The sequence below is a fragment of the Mauremys mutica genome, chromosome 11, assembly GCF_020497125.1.
Source record: "Mauremys mutica isolate MM-2020 ecotype Southern chromosome 11, ASM2049712v1, whole genome shotgun sequence".
NCBI lineage: Eukaryota > Metazoa > Chordata > Testudines > Geoemydidae > Mauremys > Mauremys mutica.
In genome coordinates, this window is record NC_059082.1 from 77,171,730 (window position 1) to 77,190,577 (window position 18,848).

Consider the following 18,848-nt stretch of genomic DNA (forward strand, 5'->3'; position numbering starts at 1 on the left):
AGAAAGAGCAGGGATTCAATGCAACAGCTCTTCAAGCAATGATCAGGCTGGGGGTATTTAGCATAAAAAATGCAGCTCTGAAATGTATTGTTCTGTGATCTGAGGAAACAAAATAGCAACCCGGAAGCATATTCTCTCCCTCTGAGTCGGATAGCTCTGCTGAGGGAAAAGCAGGGGAGAAGAAAGGGTGTTCAGCTGTCCAATGCAGTGGTTACTGGCCTGTGTGGCCTCTCCACTCCGGGGGGGACGGAGGGGGGAAAAGGGACGTTATGTTTCAGTGGAGCTGGCCTTGCGCGCATACTGTCTCCAGAGCGCCATGGAATCTCTTCGAATAAAGGTGCTACAGAAGCGTAAAAGGTATTACTGTGAAGCATGAGCTATTATCTGGGAATGCACGGAGTTTTCCAGTGTCACCAAGAATTACTGGTGAGCCCTAAGATTGAATAGCCCAAGCTGGCTGGATATAAGCATCAGGGAGAGGCATTTAATCCCTAGGTATTTAAGACCACAGTGACTCCTGTTTTGACTTTATTCCATATTATAGGGTGGCAGGACCCTGCACACAGATGCAGGGCTATTCTGCTGATTCACCTTGGCACACAGACTAGGCATGTCCTATTTGTTTCAACTCAGGAGCATAAAACGGTACCGAGTTAAAGCAGAGGGAAGTAGGAGCTGAAATAACTACTGAGAAACCCTAGGAACAGTCAAGCCTAGGAGAAAGCTTAGGCTGAGGTTTGGTTTCATGTGGATGTTAGTTAAGGCAGCAACGAGGAAAGGTTAAGTCAGGTTTCACTGCATGTGTGAGTACTGTGTTGGGAGCAGGGCAACTTACACTATATCAGTGGCAACACATGAACTAATCTCTAATGACTCTTTCTTGTCTTTCACCTGTTCATTGGTGTGGGAGAAAGCTTGTTCTGGGACCTGGCAGTGCTTCTCATTGCTAATTAGCAAACAGCTGAAGCCGTTCCAGCATATGTACAGTTATTAGAGATGGCTGCCCGGCAGGGTGCAGCCTGCCCAGAGTCCTGTGTTAATGAGCACTCCTAGTTTGCATTTATCTTCTCCCACTCTTCTGGGGGTTGATCTGTAGGTATAGGGACCAGCCCAGCCCATTCTTTGCTGCTCTGCTCCAAGTCAGTTAGTGGAGCATGAAATGTGGGTGATACTGGTGGGTCTGCAGAGTAGGGACAGACAGCCCAGAATCTGCTTATCTACAAATTGGGAGCACTGGCCTTCATTCCACGTGAGTTACAAGTGTGTCAGAAAGATAAATAGGACTTTCCATTTGCTCTGTCTCATTAATTTGCCATCTGTGGTCATGGGCAAAGATCCTCCATCCAGGCTGGAACATGCATTTCTCCATGAGCCCCATGTACTGCACCTGTCACCAATGTTCTGCTGCTGGGCATTCGAGGGGCCCAGAACACTCCAGACTCAGTGGATATCACTGGTCATAGGCGGGACTAAAAATAATGTAGGCAATAACTTGGAGGAGGGGCTAGGAGTGTCTTTTTTTTTATCCTGTGTTTGCACAACACGAGGGTCCTGTTCCATGACCGGGACTCCTAGGTGCTACAAATATAATAATACTAATTGATGAATCATGGGAAGAAATCCTTTAGCACAGCTGGAGAACTCAGCCAAACAGCAGAGCTTGCATAGACTAGTCACGCTCATGTCCACTTGTCACTGAAGATGGACCAGAACCACAAATTGTGGATGAGGATCTGAGGTGTCCCTTCTGGGATTTTACGTTGGCTCGTTATGGCGATAAGCATCATCTAGTCCTGACCCAACCAGCCCCAACATTCGGGGATGTTAAGATCTGGGGTTTGGTTTCATCCTGATCTCTTCTTGGGTCCAAAGACAACTGCAAGCCCAGGGTGAACACACAGTTAATGCCACAAGACCTTTATGGCTCCTGGTTTGAGCTGATTTTTTGTTCCCCGCTGAATTGGATTCTGACAAACATCCATGCAGAGAAGGTGAATTGTATTTAACAAACTCTCTGGATATTTTGTGTTCCTTGCAGGCATTGGTAATCCATGAATAACTGTGCGCGGCTGTGTTCAAGCTACTGCATTCTTTTTTAATCTCAGACTTCGTTCTGCAAAGCTGGCTTTGTTGAAAAGCCACTGGTATTTTCTCCTGGTGTGTACTGCTTACTCTCCAGAGCTGCCCTGGAGGAGTGCACTCCTGGGAAAGCATTTGAAGACATAGGATGCTATTTAGAAGCATAGTTTCCAAGAGAGGATTGCTCGCTGAGTTCCATTTCCAGTAGAGAACTGATGCAGAAGATATGTACTCATAATGCTATATATAAAACCTGTGTGTGTGTGTACACATACATACATGCCACTTATTCACATGATCAGCCACTCTGTCCAGTTCCTTGCAGTCTCCTCTCAGAAATGACAGCTCTCCTGCCCCACTCAATGACGCTTGAGACCATCACCTTGGGGAGACCTTATGGGCCTGCTTTTTGGAAGGATGGGTGTGCAAATAAGCATCCTTAATTTGTATGCACAGATTATGGTGAAAGCATGTGGAATTGTGAAAAGTGCACATGCAAATGGCCAGTTGTGCACAACTGTAATAACTGCATGTGCATCTCCGTAATGCAGAAGCATGCGTATCCTTCTGAAAATCAGGCACTGGAGTGATGCGCTTTTCGTGTGCCCAGAAAGGATTGGTGCAACTCAAATGGGCTCAGCACAGTGCCCAGAAAATTAAAGGTGATGTGTGGAATTCGGGTATAAGGATCACCTTGGGTAATCCCCTTTTCATCATTTTATCCAAACAATCCCTACACAAAGATTTTTAAAAGTGTGAGCTTCCCAAATGAGACATTTGCATAAAAGCAAAATACCTTCATTGTGAGTTCTACCAGGCATGTGAATACAAAGGCAGGCCATTCAAGTTATAATTGGCTCTAATTAGCACTCCCACAGCTGTAACATTCTTTACCTTTAGCCAAGTGGCACTCAAAAGGTGTGAATTTTTTTTCCCTGCCTCTGAAATCATTAAGGAAATCAGCTCCGCTCTGATCCTTACAAACGACTGATCAGTCTAAATGAGAACAAAACACATCAGCACAAGTGGAGGGCGGCTTTTGGAAAGTAAATTTGGACACATACAGCTGAAAAACCTCCCTTTATTGATCAGTAAAAGCAAATTCTGCTAGAAAGAAGAGAAAAAAGTAATATATGAAACACAATGGACCAGATTCTTCTCTCAGGTCCAATCCCAATCTAATAGTCTTTTCAGCTAAATAAATCAAAGGGCCAGAATGATCCTCTTCCTACTTCCCAGAGATTAACCAGGATTCAGCCAGACCCAAGGAACATGGAGTTGATCATATGAACAGAAAGAACCCAAGTCAAGAAGACCTTGTAGAAATTCAGGGCCATGTTTACAGAGCTAAGCAAATTCACCCCTAATGTGTTACAATTAAGTGCTCCACTCAGAATGCTGCTGGGGGACCTGATAGGATTGGTCTGGGGTGACAGGCACTTGCATCTGAAGAAGTGGGTATTCACCCACGAAAGCTCATGCTGCAAAACGTCTGTTAGTCTATAAGGTGCCACAGGATTCTTTGCTGCAGGCTCAAGAAGAGCTTTCAGGAACTTAAAATATAATAGTCATGGAAGCGCTGGTACTGATATATTTTGAGAGCAACAAAGAGTCTAAAATCTGAGTTGAAGCATGCTGGAGAGAGCAGAGAGCAGAGGTTCTTCTCTTAACTCGCCCCTGTTGAATGTCAGGGAACTACAGGATGGTGACTGCAATGTAAACCCAGCAAAATCCCTCGATTCACAAGAGAACACAGCCCCTTGCACTGTTTGGCCATGGACAAAGGGCATGTAGCCCTCTGTGCTCAGTTCTTTATGCATGTCATTGACCTTGAGATTTTTGTCTAATAAGGATGGACCTTTAGTGTCTAGATGCTATGGAGCCGGACACATCAGAAACGCCTACAATAGACTTCATTGCTGGTCTCAAAGGGCCTTTTTAAATGTGTGTACGTAGGTTGGATTCAAACTATTTTAGAGCTTCAGAGAATATCTCCCACTCATCCTCTGAGGATCATAGTAGATAGCGCGGGAAAAGACCAGTTAGATCAAGTCCATTCCCCAGCAAGGGAAGGACATGGTTTCCCAGTAGGGGCCTTACCCAGGACTGCCCTAACTCTCCATTCCCCATGCCCTTCCCTGCAGTCCCTGGGTTTTTATGGCATCTGCATAATATTCCCAGAACGGTTACTTTGTAGCAGGTTGTTTTATTGATGGGAGATCCCGGGTGCCTTGCTGATGGGCACCAATGTACATTTCCAAAGGAACACATGGCACCCCAGGATCCAGCCGCTCAGGGGATTTTATCTTCCAGTGTGGAGGAAAGGAGGCGAAATCTGGAATAAGTTAGCAGGCTCCTTGCCTCACAGCCTGGGAGCTTTTCGTTTGGTAGGTTTTCCTTTATTTTGAAACTGGGTCAAGCAGCAATTGAAAAAGCATTCAAGCTCACAAATCCAGACTGAAATAAAGTCAAATCTAAATTATTCAGGCCTGTTTAAAAAATGTAACATCCCAACAAAACTCAGAGCTTAAACTAGATCCTAACACCCCCAAACGAGCCCACTCTCCTCTCGCACAGCCCCTCTGGTCTGAAGAAGGTGGGTTAGCCACGCTCAGCGCCCACCATCAACAGAGGAGTGAAGTCTACCCCAGTGCTTCCACCATCCTACCCTCTGCTCTAGGGATAGGGAGCCCTCATCCAGGATTTGATTCATAGAGCTCTTTCACGATGATGGACAGAATAATCCGGCTCCAAAGCAGTAATCCGGGGTGGGACAGCAAAGGCACTAGGCAGGGCACTGTGTCGAGCGAGGGCTTGTATGCCGTGCAAGAGGAGGGTAAGCACAGAGGGCATTGGACATAGGCGCTGGCTCCATGGGTGCTCTGGGATTGGAGCACCCATGGGGAAAAAATTGTGGGTGCTGAGCACCCACTGGCAGCCCCCCATCAGCTTCCCCCCAGTGCCTTCCACCTGCTGGCTGGCCCCGATCAGCTGTTTCATGGCATGCAGGAGGCTGGGAAGGAGGGGGCGGAGCGAGGATATGGTGTGCTCAGGGGAGGGGTGGAGTGGGGTGGGGCTTTGGGGGAAGGGGTGGAGTGGGGGCAAGGCCTGGGGCAGAGCCAGGGGTCAAGCACCCCCCCGGCACATTGGAAACCCACTTGGAAGGAATTCATACTGAGTTCTAGCCGAGTCGGACAGGTTGCAGCAGGGCCAGATCCTCAGCTGATATTGACTGGCACAACTCCAGTGAAATAAATGCAACGTCGCTGATTCGTACTGGCTATTACACAGCAGACTCAGATTTTCACCTCTAAAGGTGTTTCCTCTCCTTTCTATACCAGTTCTCAGGGCTTCTTGGAGGAATGCATTTATAAATGGAGAAATTAAGGGTGACCAGCCAGGCCCCTGGTGTTCTACACAGCTTGAAACAGGAGCGATACTTCCCTCTGCAGCTGTTAGCTGTTGTACTTTTAAGTTACCATTATTTTAGTCAAGATCCCAGTCATGCTGGTGCACCAGTGCAAGCACCGTACTGTGTGGCGGGTGCTAGCAAGTGCCAATGCCAAATTTCTCTAACGTGTAGAAGAGCCCCTGGAGCTGAACCAAGTTTTCTCCCTCTGGGCACCGCTCCTGTGGTGAGGCCTAAGTGCATTGCTCAGTAGTAGTTTGTGGTTTATTGAAAACTGTGTTAAAATGATATACTATTGCTTCAAATTCTCTGGGGTTTTCCTGGTCCTGCTTGCAGGCTAGGGGATCTGTAGGGAAGCATGCAATCAGGGTCTTTCAGCAGTCTGTCTTCAAAGAGCCAGCCTAGAGCAAGGTGGGGTGAGCTGTACCTCTCTGCCTTAGGGAGCAGCCTGCTTTGTCTCTCCTTGGTTTTGGTTCTTGTGCATTAAAGTTCTGGATTCTCAGAAATAAAGTAGTGTTAGATTGTGACCTTCCAGAAAGTTTATCTAACTTCTCTGCTTGTATGCCATGAAAATAATATAGCTAAATGTCTCCTTGATATAAAGCTGTCAGAGCTGAGCTGTCAGCTTCATTAGGCACTGTTAGAAGTCCCTATGTATAGCCCAATGCATCTGAGCCAGGCACACGGTGCTTTCCCAGAGAGTGCACTGGCAGCTGACTCACAAGACCCCCATCAATATTTACAAGCCTCTGAAAACTGGAGCAGAGGCTGAGTCCTTAATGGAATGTGCTTTCAGCCAGCACAATTTATTTAAAAGCAGAAAGAGAGATCCTGCCAATTAAAAAAAATAAAAATAAAAAGCCAACTCCTGCTGGCTTGGCTGCTTTCCATGATGTCAAGTGCCACTGGCTGTGGGGGCAAGGGGAGAATGTGGAGCTGACTGGACGTGTGGGAAGGGGTCCTAGAATGTGGAGCTGACTGGACGTGTGGGAAGGGACCTAGGAGAATGTGGAGCTGACTGGACGTGTGGGAAGGGACCTAGGAGAATGTGGAGCTGACTGGATGTGTGGGAAGGGACCTAGGAGAATGTGGAGCTGACTGGACGTGTAGGAAGGGACCTAGGAGAATGTGGAGCTGACTGGACGTGTGGGAAGGGACCTAGGAGAATGTGGAGCTGACTGGACGTGTGGGAAGGGACCTAGGAGAATGTGGAGCTGACTAGACGTGTGGGAAGGGACCTAGGAGAATGTGGAGCTGACTGGACGTGTGGGAAGGGACCTAGGAGAATGTGGAGCCGCGGTCTGCCCACCAAGACACAAGCACACTGAGAGTGTGTGTGAGGGAGGCTTTGAGTCACGCAAGAAGGAGGAGACATGTGATGCTATCAATCTTAACTATATGTGTTACCTTTCTAGATACTATACCTGGCTGTTGGGGGAGGAGAGGGTTGTGGAGTTACCTTGTAGTTGGGGGTTGAGGTTGTGGCAGGTTTACCTTGTGGAGGCATCACTCTGGCCCCTCACACATCCACCGCGCATCACCCCTGGCCCCCGGTGCCTCTCCCGACCCTCAGCCCCCCTGTCATCTCTGGCCCCTGCTGCCTCCCCTGGATCCTCAGCCCCCACCATCATCTATGGCCCCTGCTGCCTCTGGACCCTCAGCCCCCCCACCCTCCCAATTGCCTCTGACCCCCACTGCCTCCCTATCAACCTCCCATCCAGGGCTTAATTTGTCCTGGGCTTGCTGGGGCTGAGTAAGTCTGCTGTGAAAAGTGATATTAACAAACATAGAGATGCCACTTTTCACAGCAGCAGACTTACTAGCTAGCAAGTCTTAAAAAAAGCAACCAAAAAAAGCAAAAGAAACAACAACCCTTAGGGCCTGAACCAAAGCCATCAGTGAGAGTCTTTCTCCTGGATTCTGGGTATGTCTACACTGCAAGTGAAGGTGAGTGTAGTGTAGCTGGGCATAACTGCCCTTGCTTTAATCTAGCTGGCAAGGGTAACAATAACAGTGAAACCAAGGTGACAAGGTCTATCCACCCATGTACAAACCCAGCAGGGACCCTGGACACATATTCAGGTGACTAGCCCCTGCCGCCACATCTTCACTATTGTTACCCTGCTAGCTAGATTAAAGCAAGGACGGGTGTATCCATCCATGCTACAACTACACCTTCACTTGCAGTGTAGACGTGGTTTGAGCATTGGCCTGCTAAACCCTGCTCAATCCTCATGGGGGCCATTTAGGGATCTGGGACAAAAATCTGTCAGGGATGGTACTTGGTCCTGCTGTGAAGGCAGGGGACTGGACTCAATGTCCCTTCCAGCTCTATGAGTTAGGTATACCTCCATGTTATATTTTATAGCTAGTTATTTGCCCAATTTTACAACAGGCTACATAAAAAGCCCTAGCAAAGTCAGTGACTCCCTCACTAACTAAAATTTCATACAGACACTGACTTGTTTATACTGCTCTATGTACTGTACACTGAAATGTAAGTACAATATTGCTATTCCAATTGATTTATTTTATAATTACATGGTAAAAATGAGAAAGTCAGCCATTTTTCAGTAATGAGCTGTGACACTTCTGTATTTTTATGGTTGATTTTGTAAGCAAGTAGTTTTTAAGTGAGGTGAAACTTGGGGTTACGCAAGACAAATCAGACCCTGACAGGGGTACAGTCATCTGGAAAGGTTGAAAGCCACCATCCTAGGGCATCAGGCTATTGCATGTGGCAGACTGGGTGGAGAGGACATTTTTCATAGTTTTCCCAAAATCCTACAGCTGGCACAGAGTAAACCATTTCTCTTTTGTCTGCTAAAGCTCTCCCAAGTCGGGCCTGGAGATGCCATTGGTGGAGATCTGACCCAGCCCAGTCTGCGCCCTTCAGGATCTGGGGCCTAGGACCTTTCTCTGCAGAAATCCAGGGAGTGAAGCATCCGCGTTCATGAGGAGTTCCTCATCTGTTTCAAACAGTGATGTGTCTTTCTTTATGGTGATGTCGGCATTGTTATAGCAGCCACCAGCTGCCCCTCTGAACCGTCTCTTTGGGCTTCTTCATGAGAGGTGGTTCCTTTGTCCTGTACAGATTGATGTAAATGAGACTAATAGGTTTTAACTGAATAAGTTCAGGATAAATTAGATTTCGTCTCCACAGGAGCCAGATGGCATGATGATGTTGTTACAGAGAATGCTCCATTAGAGACAGGCTTATTTGTTTATTTACTGGTGAATCCAAAATTCTTCCTCGGGGTAAAGTGCACATTACACTTGGAAAAACCTGGACAAGTTTTGTGATTTTTAATATAAAGCATATAGTTCCGATTCTGGGCCTTTCCTAACCAAGAGTCATGGTGTCTAACACATTCAGAGATCACTAGCACGCTCTGTTATTAAATACCCCTCGTCATCAGAACAACACCCCCAGGGACTGCAACGGGACCCAAGGACTTTACTGCCCGCTATGCCAACTGTGGTTAGTGAGGGAAAACACCACTTAGATCATTGAGTCAATCTTCCCTGGGGAGGCAGGACATTCTGTAGTCCTGTGACAGAGGGCGTAATGCCAACCCCAAAACTGAATAAATCATGAGTCGAGCTCCAAAAATCATGAGATTGCCTTGAAAATCATGAGATCTATCTATCTATCTATCTAGTTCTTTTTCTTTGCCTTCTGGTTTCAGAGGCTTTAGGTCGCACTTGGGTAACGTTTTCAAACTTTTCTCCACAACCATGAAGGCTAGAAACTTACTTTTTAAAAAAATGAAAGCCAAAATTCTCGTGCAGAGTCCTGGCTTCAGGATCTGGGGTTTCAAGAAAACCACTAAATATCACGAGCCTGGCTATAAAATCGCAAGTGTGTGTATCAGCCAACACAGTGGATCTCAGGGTACATCTACACTGTAGTCAGAGGTGTGACTGCAGCACGTGCTAACGTTGATTTAGCCAGCTCAAAAGCAGTGAAGCCATGTCAGCTTGGGCTAGCCACTTAAGTACGTACCCGGGGTCCTGGTGGGCTTGTACCGCCTGTGCTGCCATGCTGTCATCACTTCATTGTTACTGTCATTCAAGCTAGCTCGAGCAAAGCCAGCTTGGGCTCATCTGCTGCAATCCTATCTCTGACTGTAGGAGTGGGAGCCTTGCTGGACCAGGAAGGGGGAATACAGGTGCAATTTCCCTGAACTGTGACATGATTGAAAATGTAGCCAATAAGCCTAGAAAAATCAACCACATCTGCTTTACCAGAACCTGCTCTTTTCAAGGAAGCAAATCCTTTTGGTTAAAATCAAAGGCAAAAATATTATGGACAGGGTCTATACAATTGCAAACCAACAGGAAAATCAACTTTGGGGCATATTTTTTAACATAGCCTCATCGACTGCAGCACTGGCTCAGGTTACCTAGACCCTGGTTACGCTGCCCCCTAGTGTGGGGGAGGGCATATGCTATTACATTCCATGACAAATTTCCCATCTCCTATCAGAGTTAATCCTGCTACTGTTTATTCCATGCTACTGCCTGTTGCCCGACTGGATCCAGGCCATAGAAAGGTGAAAAATGCCACGCGACTAGTAAGATAAATAGCTGTTGCTGTTATTCACAAACTCAGGAGCTGCTGAAGTGCTTGTTGGCCCATGCAGTCTGCTGGTTCCTAATTGGCTTCATTTTTCATACTGGCAGATGGCATTTCTGCGAGACAGTACGTAGCTAATGGAGAAAAGCGAGCTACATCCCAAACTTAATCCTCAGCGCATCAGGGAAAGGCGATGTTCTGCTGGCCTGCCTTTGGTCAGCGGTTATTAAACATTCATTTTTTTCCACCTTCCATATTCATGGGTTTCTCCTCCAGCGCGCACCTCCTGGGGATATTGAGATTCTGCCATGCTGGCCTGTGCATCAGCAATAATATTTTAAAAACAGTGAAAATATATTTGCAGAAATGAGTCTGCCAGCTTTGGAAGAGCCCTGGGAGCTAAGTCCACCCCTGAGACAGGCTTGTTCCATTAACTGAACTCTGTGGTTCAAAAACACGTGGCAACCCTAGTCCTGCGTTATCTTTAAGGACATATGTGAGCCAGGCGTCACATATACACCCCCTTTCATCCCAGGATCATGGAGCGCTTTACAAAAACATTAGCCCCCGTTTAACAGATAGGGAAAGCGAGGCACAGAAGGGTGAAGGGACCTGCCCGTGGTGACACAGCAGATCAATGACAGAGCCAGCAATAGAATCCCGGTCCTCTGCCTTACAGTTGCTGCTTGCTCCCTCCTAGGACGTACACTGCATGTAGGGTGACCAGATGTCCTGATTTTATAGGGACAGTCCCGATTTTTGGGTCTTTTTCTTATATAGGCTCCTATTACCCCCGTCCCAATTTTTCACACTTGCTGTCTGGTCACCCTAGCTGCATGCCTCTTTGAACCGGTCCGCATTTTTTAAATGAAACTTATTATTGTTAAAAAATGGCCTTTTCCAAGAAGAACTGTTGAGATTTTTTCCCCCAAACTGTTCCAGTCTTTACAAAATGTTCACGACATTTTTGTCAACAAAACCATTATTGAAATTGTTATCAAAATGTTGCGCTTACCAAACTCTGGTTTTCTTTTAACCTTGTCAAATGTTGACAGCACTTTTGATAACAATTTTGATCAGTGCCCCACGCCTCAGAGGGCCCCACGCCTTAGGCGCCTTTTTAATTTTTTTTTACTCACCTGGCACCCGGGGGGGTGGGGGGTGTTCCCAGGTCTTCAGCAGCATTTCGGCGGCAGGGGTGGGGTGGGGGCGTGCGCTCCGGGTCTTCAGCGGCATTTCGGCAGGCAGGGGGGTAAAATTTTCTGCCACCGTTTTCTTTTAACCTTGTCAAATAGAAACAATGTTGCAATTTCCAAGTTTTCCCTGCAATTTTGTCCTCTTAATTTTTCAACCAGCTCTCTTGCCCAGAAGGCTGGCTGGCTGGTGCCACAGGCCCTGGCTCTGGCTCTGGCTCTTATTGCAAGTGGAACAAAAGCTAGTTAGGTTAATCTCTGGGGTGGATTTATTTCCTGGGGTGTGATCCCTGGCTCTGCAACCTGTGCGAAGGTGAGAGTCTGCATTTGCATCTGCTTAAAACATCTGTTATTTTGTGAGTCATGTGAAAGGGAAGCAAACCGATGTTGTTTAGCAAAGTTATAAATCAGCAAAGGGGAAATCATCTCACAATAATAAATTGAAACCCCTGTAACCAAGCACTGCCTAATTGCTCCGTGGTAGCTCTCGGGGAGAATGGGTAGTGGCTGGGGAATCCCAGGCTGTCTGGGTCACAGGCACAAGGCTACACCTAGAAAAGGTGCAGTCCTGCTCTCACCGTCAGCTGCTGTGGTTCCTGCCACTCGCCTGAGCTCAGTGGCTAGTTCCACTGAAGGAGGGGGAGCTAGGATGTAGTTAACAGGAATGAAGGGGAGTCGATAGGTTGGGCAGCTTGCAGAATTTCATCTACCTTCATAGGGCCTGATTCACCATTGCCTCCCCGCGTGTGTCATTTACATCCGTGGGTATAAAACGTTACTAGATCAGAGTAATGGGAAGTCAGGTCCAAAATGTCCTTTCTGCAACAGAAAAGAAACGCCACTTGTCTCTCCCTACGCCAGGGCTTTGAGCTTCACTTGCGAGGGCAGGAACGAGTGTACATGGCACACGGCCCTCTGGCCCAACCTGCCGGCTTGCTCCTTCCTCTGAGCAGCTGTGTTACTGGAACAGACCAGGAGCCCACTCCCGGGGGTGCTCACAGAATGGGGTTCTTGGATATCTCTGGGCTTTGCCAACTTACAGGCAGAGAAAAGATGCTTGGAAACTGAACCAACGCAGTTCACTCTGTCAGGCTTCCCGGTCCTGACAGTGTCTCCTTCACTGTCTGTTTGGTGAAAACGTCCTCCACACTCCCTGCTCCTCAGCTTGGCAAACACTAGTTCCTGCCTGCTAGACATGAGATCTTGGGAGGTGTGGAGAAAACTCCCATTCACTGTGGGGCTGAGAGAGCTCATGGGGCTAGAGGCAAAGAGACTCTCCCTTCCTACTGGGGAACAGAGGGAGGCCTCCCTCTTTAGGAGTTCGAGGGGGATGGAGACAGGTTTTGGGGGGATGGCAGGAGATCTCTACGATATATCTAAACAGGCATACACATGGAAACACATCCACGTATATGCACACAGGCCTTGGTCTAACTAGGAAATTACACTACAGAGTTCAGCTGCCATGGATGAGATTTTAAAATTCCCCGCTTTAAACAATGTTTCTCTTTCTTTCTTTCTCTTTTTCTCTCTCCCCAAATTACAGCTGGACAAATACAGCAAGAACGATTCCACTACTATTTGCTCTTAACTTTGAATTGATTCCAAGCTGGCCCTGTTCTTTCTCCTTCCCACAAACATTCATGCAATCCGGTCAAATGCTAGTGAACGTCAAAGTTGCACGTGCGTATTTGTGTGGGATGTGCTTGCACGCTCATCCAATCAGGGAGCAAAAAGGTAATCACACCTGACTATTCTGACCAATCATAATTTACCAAGATAGTTTGACTAGGGAGTAATGAATCATGTTTGTGATCTACAGAACACTGCAAAAGTCGCCAAACACTTTTGTTGAAGGAAAATAAAATGGGAGGAAATTGCCACCTGCCCAGGATTGTCCCACAGAGGGGAAAAAGAGGCAAATTCCTTGGGTAAATTATTTGTTTTGGATTTTCACTCGGTTCTATTTCGAATGAAGAGGATGCTGAGGAACTGTTGCCTACTGTGTCTCTCTAATTTCCTCTGGCATCCCAGCCAGCACTGCGTCCCCCCGGACCTGTGAGCTGATTTATGGAAGGCGGCACTTCCTGACTACCGGAAGATTGTAATTCATAATGAGGCTCTTCAAAGTTGCAGCCGATGCATGTGAGGCGGGAATCGGGACTGCTGTTGTCATTCCCCTCCTCTGCTCCTACCTGCTTTATCTGTTCTGGTTCCAGGCAAGCCCCTCACTAATCAGAAAGTAAAGAAAATTTCACATCCCCCCTCTCCTTCCCGTAATGGGCTCAAACATTGTTTCTTTCAGTGGATACAAACATGGGCTACTTAGTCTGACATTAATATCGTTCTGGGGTTTCTATATCTGGTTCCTTTGGGATGGCAGGGCTATGAATGAGCAGACCCAAACGTGGCAACTGCAAATGAATGAGCTAATCCAGGGTCTGAATGGGCGGAAAATCCAGAGCTGGAGAACAGTTTGGTCCTGGCCTGCCATGGTCTTGTTACTGTTCCAGTTGTATCCTTAGTTTGGAGATGTGTCCCCTTCGCTTAGCCTTTGCCTAAGGCAACACTTTGGAGGGCTAATATCCAAATCTGCTCTGGTGCCCAAACTTTCCAGCTGAACTTGATGCAAGTCAGTGTGGGGCAGAGGGAGCTCGGCAGGGCTAGAGGGACAGAGACGGCTCTTGAGCACGGGTTAATGGGCACTGTGGGGATTAGAGGCAAAAAGACTCTTCCTCCCTGCTCTATCCCTCCTTAGGAGCTAGAGGGATGGAGACAGGTTCTGCTGAGTGATCCCAGCAGATTTTGGGTGTGGCTCTAATGTGTGTTGTTTGCTACAGTAGGTTGAAACCAATGAGTCTCTATGTGTAATATCCCCCCTGGAAGGACCCACCTCCATGCCTTCCGTCAGGGCTTTGGAGCAGCCGAAGTAGCGCCAGCACCCCAAAGGCCCATGCTGGGACAGTCTCTTTGGGAGGCTTTGTTTCGGGTAGACAACTGGCCATGGGGGATGTAGCCAATAAACTTGCCTGTCCGTTACTTTAACCCTGACCAGATTGTGTCCTGCCCCCGCATAGGAGAAAATGGTGGAGGGTGAAGATTCCCCACCTACAGACATACTTTCTCCCCTGCAGGAGAGTGGAGCAGTCCCATTGGGGGGTGCATGACGTGCTCTCTGATAGCTTCACCGTTGGTGGGCCTGCACCATTTTGCCTGTGTTTGAAAGGGTCCCTCCAGGATCCCAGTGCCCATGCCTTCTCCAAGCAAGTGAGCAGAGCCTTCTGCACTACAGCTTAGCCGGACATTATTAAACCATAATCAACCCTTTTACTGCAGTATAATTACCTCAGACCGAGAGATGGGGGCCATTGTCTGAGGATGAAGTGCCCCAGAAAGCTGGCCGCCTGGCCAAACGTGTGCAGAGCTGTAATTAAAGGACGCAGGCAGTTAATGGAACAGCAGCAATGCCTCCAGCAAGATGCCAGGTGAGGAGTTTGTGACATCCAGGTCTCAGGCGCCGTCAGCCACAAGCAGCAAAGTGCAGAGAGTAGGGTAGGCGAAACTTGGTGGGCTCCAATGGTTTTAACCCTCAAGATTGCTCTGTCTTTCCCCCAGGGAAGTTTGCAAGAACTTATTAGTCAATAGGGTTGGTGCATCAGGGCTGTTGCCTGACACCTCTTCCTGCTGTGCCTGGGGTCAGCCGGAAGGTGACATGTATTGCCGTTTTTAGCGTCTCAAAGTCCCTTTAACGCAGTCCTACTGGAGGAGGCTCCTCCTAGCTTGATCTTAGTGGCAGATGTTGCAGGGTGGAGCTGGTTTCTGCCCCTTTTTCCAGGTCTAGCCATTAACCCCTTCCTGCTCTGGTCCAGCTTGAGCTTTGTTCACCCCATCACAGGCCTCTGTACCTCCTTTCCGGGTGCTCTGTCCCATTTTTGCATGCCTCGCCCTGTTTCCTGTCCCACTTCTGCATGCCTGTCCCCAGTTTCCCTGTGTCCTCCCTGGGGGCTCCAGCTCCTCATGCCCCATTCCACTTCCATCTGTTGCCTTAACAGACCAAAGGAGCTGCATGAAGCGAATCCACATGGTGGGAAGGTCCTGTCAGTGAGCACCAACACACCCTGACAATGAATGGGGCTTGCCATTTACTCAGACTGCCGGGTCATAAATCCATCATGCAGAATCACTAAAACTCATTGGCAATCACCTCAGAGCTTGTCCCTTGACAAAAAGCCAGAAGGGAGGAGGCCCAATCTGTGACTGTCCCTGGGTAAATACATTCTCTCCAATACGAGGGGCACAATGCACATTTGACTGTGAATTATAGGAGTGTAGGTTTGACTCCTGTCTGGCTCTCATACATTGTCTCTGGAAACAATCATGCACTGCCTTGGAATATGGATATAGATGATCTAATAAGTCTTTTCCATTTAAACTTCTTTGGTTCTGCTTGCCAAAATTACATCAGGTGTTTCCATTGGGGGATGGTATTTTTCTTACTTCCCTGAACTATATTGTGTATGGATTCTGTGCATTATTAAACACCTGCCGCGTTCCACCCCAGAAGTGGTAGCATTTCAGTGATGTCTAGCATGAACTTCCTGTATGGTTTGTATGGCAGTTTGCTGAGTTTGTCATATGCCTTTGAGATCCTCAAGGTGCAAAAGGAATGTCAGATTTTCTTATTTAGTTAAGTGGCTTTGAAGCGGAATGTGTTCTGCCAGTTTTATTCAGGAGAGTGGGGGAGAAGGCAGGCAGTTGGAGTCATTTTCTAGTGGGGATCACAAGCAAAAGCTAGTTGAGAAGAAGGTGTGTGAAACTGTTTTTCTGCTCTGTTTGTCTTGTCTTGTCAGTGTTTCTGTTTGGTATGTGGGAGGGAGAGCAGGTTAGATGCTCCAACTCTGGGCACTGGCAGTCAGCGTTTAAACTGCTATAGGAGAATGGACCTGTACACGTTGCCGTTCAGCTGCTGGATACATGCAGTGACTTGATGGTCCCGATTCCTCACTGTCAGTCATTCACACCTGTGCAAAGTGCAATGGGTGGAAAATGCTGCCACTCGGCTAGGATAGCGCTTTGCAAGGCAGGGGAAAACCAGGCCAAGTGTCACACACTGGCCTGTTCCCATTTAAGTCAAGCTCCCATTTACTTCCATGGGAGTAACATTAACACCCTGAATCAGGTACCCACGCAGCTTGGGTGCTCGGTATCACTCAGCCTTCAGCCTCAGGCTGTGGACCTGAGACACCAACAAATCGCATTCCTTGTGTGTTGTTCCCAAATGGTCCACACAGAGGTGAGGGTTTGGCGCTATTTATTAATGAGAGTAACAACAGATTACATTTATGTAGCTCCTTTCCTTCCAAAGGGCTTGGATCAATGTATACATTTATCAGTTCATCCTGGAATGCAACCATCTCTGGGGTGAGATACAGCAGCTATTTAACTGTGCATAGCAACACTGTGGGTCCGTCAGTGAAGAAGAAGCCTGGCTCCAATTGAAACGATGGGGAAGTTAAGGTAGGCAGAATGTGACCATCTCTTCGTATTATTATTGATGATGTGCAGGGCCTTCCCCCACCAAGGCTCAGGGCCCCACCGCGAGGTGCTGGACAGAGAAGTAACAAAGAGGTCCCTGCCCTGCAGAGCTGCCAATCTAGACGTGGGACAGGATGGACCAAACAGACCATGGGGGTGTGTGGGAGGAGGAGGTTACAGTCAAGCAAACAGCCATCTCAGCTGCCCATCTGCGTGGGGCAGGGCAGTTTGTGAGCCCCACGCCCAGGTGGTTTTTGAAGAGGGGGGGTTGCAATACTCCTGCTCCTCGGGTGAAAAGCCCCACAAGGCCTTTGGTAACCACAAGCAGCAAGGCCCCTGTGCCCGGTCTGCCAGCCAGTGGCCCCCAGCCTGGTGCCCAGGCGCTGGCTCAGACCAGCCTGGGGGAAGCTGCCACCTCCTGCAGGGCTGGCGGCGCCCCCTGAGCGCCTGGCTGCTCCCACCCAGCCCAGCTCCCCCAGGCCAGGCTGCCAAGGCTGCTGCCTTTGTGCCTGGAGGGGGGCAGAGGGGGACCGGGCACCCAGGGGCGGGCTGCTAAAGCCACCCAGCTTCCCCTGCCTGGGGCTGGCCCCAGAGGCGCGGGCACCACCCCGTAGCCAGCCCTGGGCCGGGCGCGGCCCCCCGGGGGCTCGCCAGGCGCGCGTGGGGCGGCGGGGAGAGGCCGGAGGAGGCGGGCTGGCTGCTGCAGGAGGAGGCGGGAGCGGGGGGCTGGGGCTGGGCCGGGCCGCCGCGCACACGCTCCCCCCAGGCGCGGCGCGGCGCGGGCAGAGGCTGGATGGAGCCGGCGGCCGGGCGATGGGAGGCGGCGGGCTGGCGCAGGCGGCCGGGCTGAAGGCGGCCGGGCAGGAGCGCTGAGGCGGCGGCGGAGCCAGCCCGGCCAGAGGTAAGGGAGGGAGGGAGGACGGGGGCCAACCTGTTGGGCATGGCTGGAGCCCGGGGCTTGGCCCGCCCGCCCAGCCCGGCTCAGGCTGCGGCCCGCGGGCGGGGGACAAAGACCCCGAGCAGCGCAGGTTGCACATTGCGCGGAGCTGGGTAAATCCTCGCCTGAGATTTCAGTGGGGGGGGGAGACAGCCACCCCCATCCGCCCCAGGTGCACCCCGGGCTCTGAACCTGCCCGGAGGCATCTCTCCCCTCCCCTAAAATGCCCCCCCCCGGGGGGGCGGCGGCTGTTGGATCGCTGCGGGATTCAGCCCCCCCCCCCATCACTGTAATTAAATCAGGGCTTTTCAGATCCCTGCCTTCGTGCAACGTGGGTGTTTGCGCAGCGCCCCCAGGAGGGGGCATCCCAGGCAGGGGAGGGAGCCAGGAGCCCGGCTCGTGGCATGGGGGTGAACGGGGAGCAGGTGGACGGTGGAGAAATCAGCTGCCTTTGCTGGCACGAAATGGGACGAGCATCTCGCCGGTCCCCGCTTTAGGCAGCCGCAGGAGAGCAGAGCCCGGAGCGAGCCGCAGTGTTTAGCTCCCTTCCAGCCCGGCTTGTCTAACCCTCTCCTCCGTTGCCAGCCGTGTAAGGAGCCCACCTTGGGGCTGCATGGCAGCAGCAGGGCAGCTGGGCTAGGAGATGGCAGAGGAGGGAAGGAGCTAGAGAGGGAAGAAGTTGCTTTGGGGACAGAGAGCATCGGGCAGATTGTGGGGCAGCCCAGTGCTGGGGTTTAACAATCCAGGCAGCGTTTAGTGATAAGGGAATAAATCCTGCCTAGGAGAGGGAGCTGGACCTGCTAGAGGAGAGCCACTGTCCGCACCCAGCCAGCTCAGATTTACTAGATTTTTGCTACCAAAAATATTTTTTTTAAAAACCACCACAAAAATCTTCCTGACACTTGCCTAAGGCCTTACACTCTCGCTGATCGAGGTGTAAGTGAGCAGTAACTGCACTGGTGTCAATGGATGCACACCAGTGTAAACCCACTGTGAGTGCAGAATCAGGCCGGGTGTTATTAAGGAATCGCATTGACTGCAGAACAGCAAAGATTCCTTCCTGTACTGTGTACTGTCCGTGCGTCCCAGTTTTATTGGTCTAGTATAATCAGTAAG

General features: G+C 49.5%; 1 protein-coding gene across 2 annotated transcripts in view; it reads left to right on the forward strand.

Annotated features, from left to right (window-relative positions):
- Nucleotides 1-17,584: 17,584 nt before the first annotated feature.
- Nucleotides 17,585-18,848, forward strand: part of SLC29A4 (solute carrier family 29 member 4) — a 30,512-nt gene continuing 29,248 nt past the window's right edge. For both annotated transcript variants that reach the window (XM_044979487.1, XM_044979488.1), the window contains exon 1: nucleotides 17,585-17,696. The gene's annotated coding sequence lies outside the window, so the exon portion shown is untranslated. The remainder of the gene's footprint in view (nucleotides 17,697-18,848) is intronic.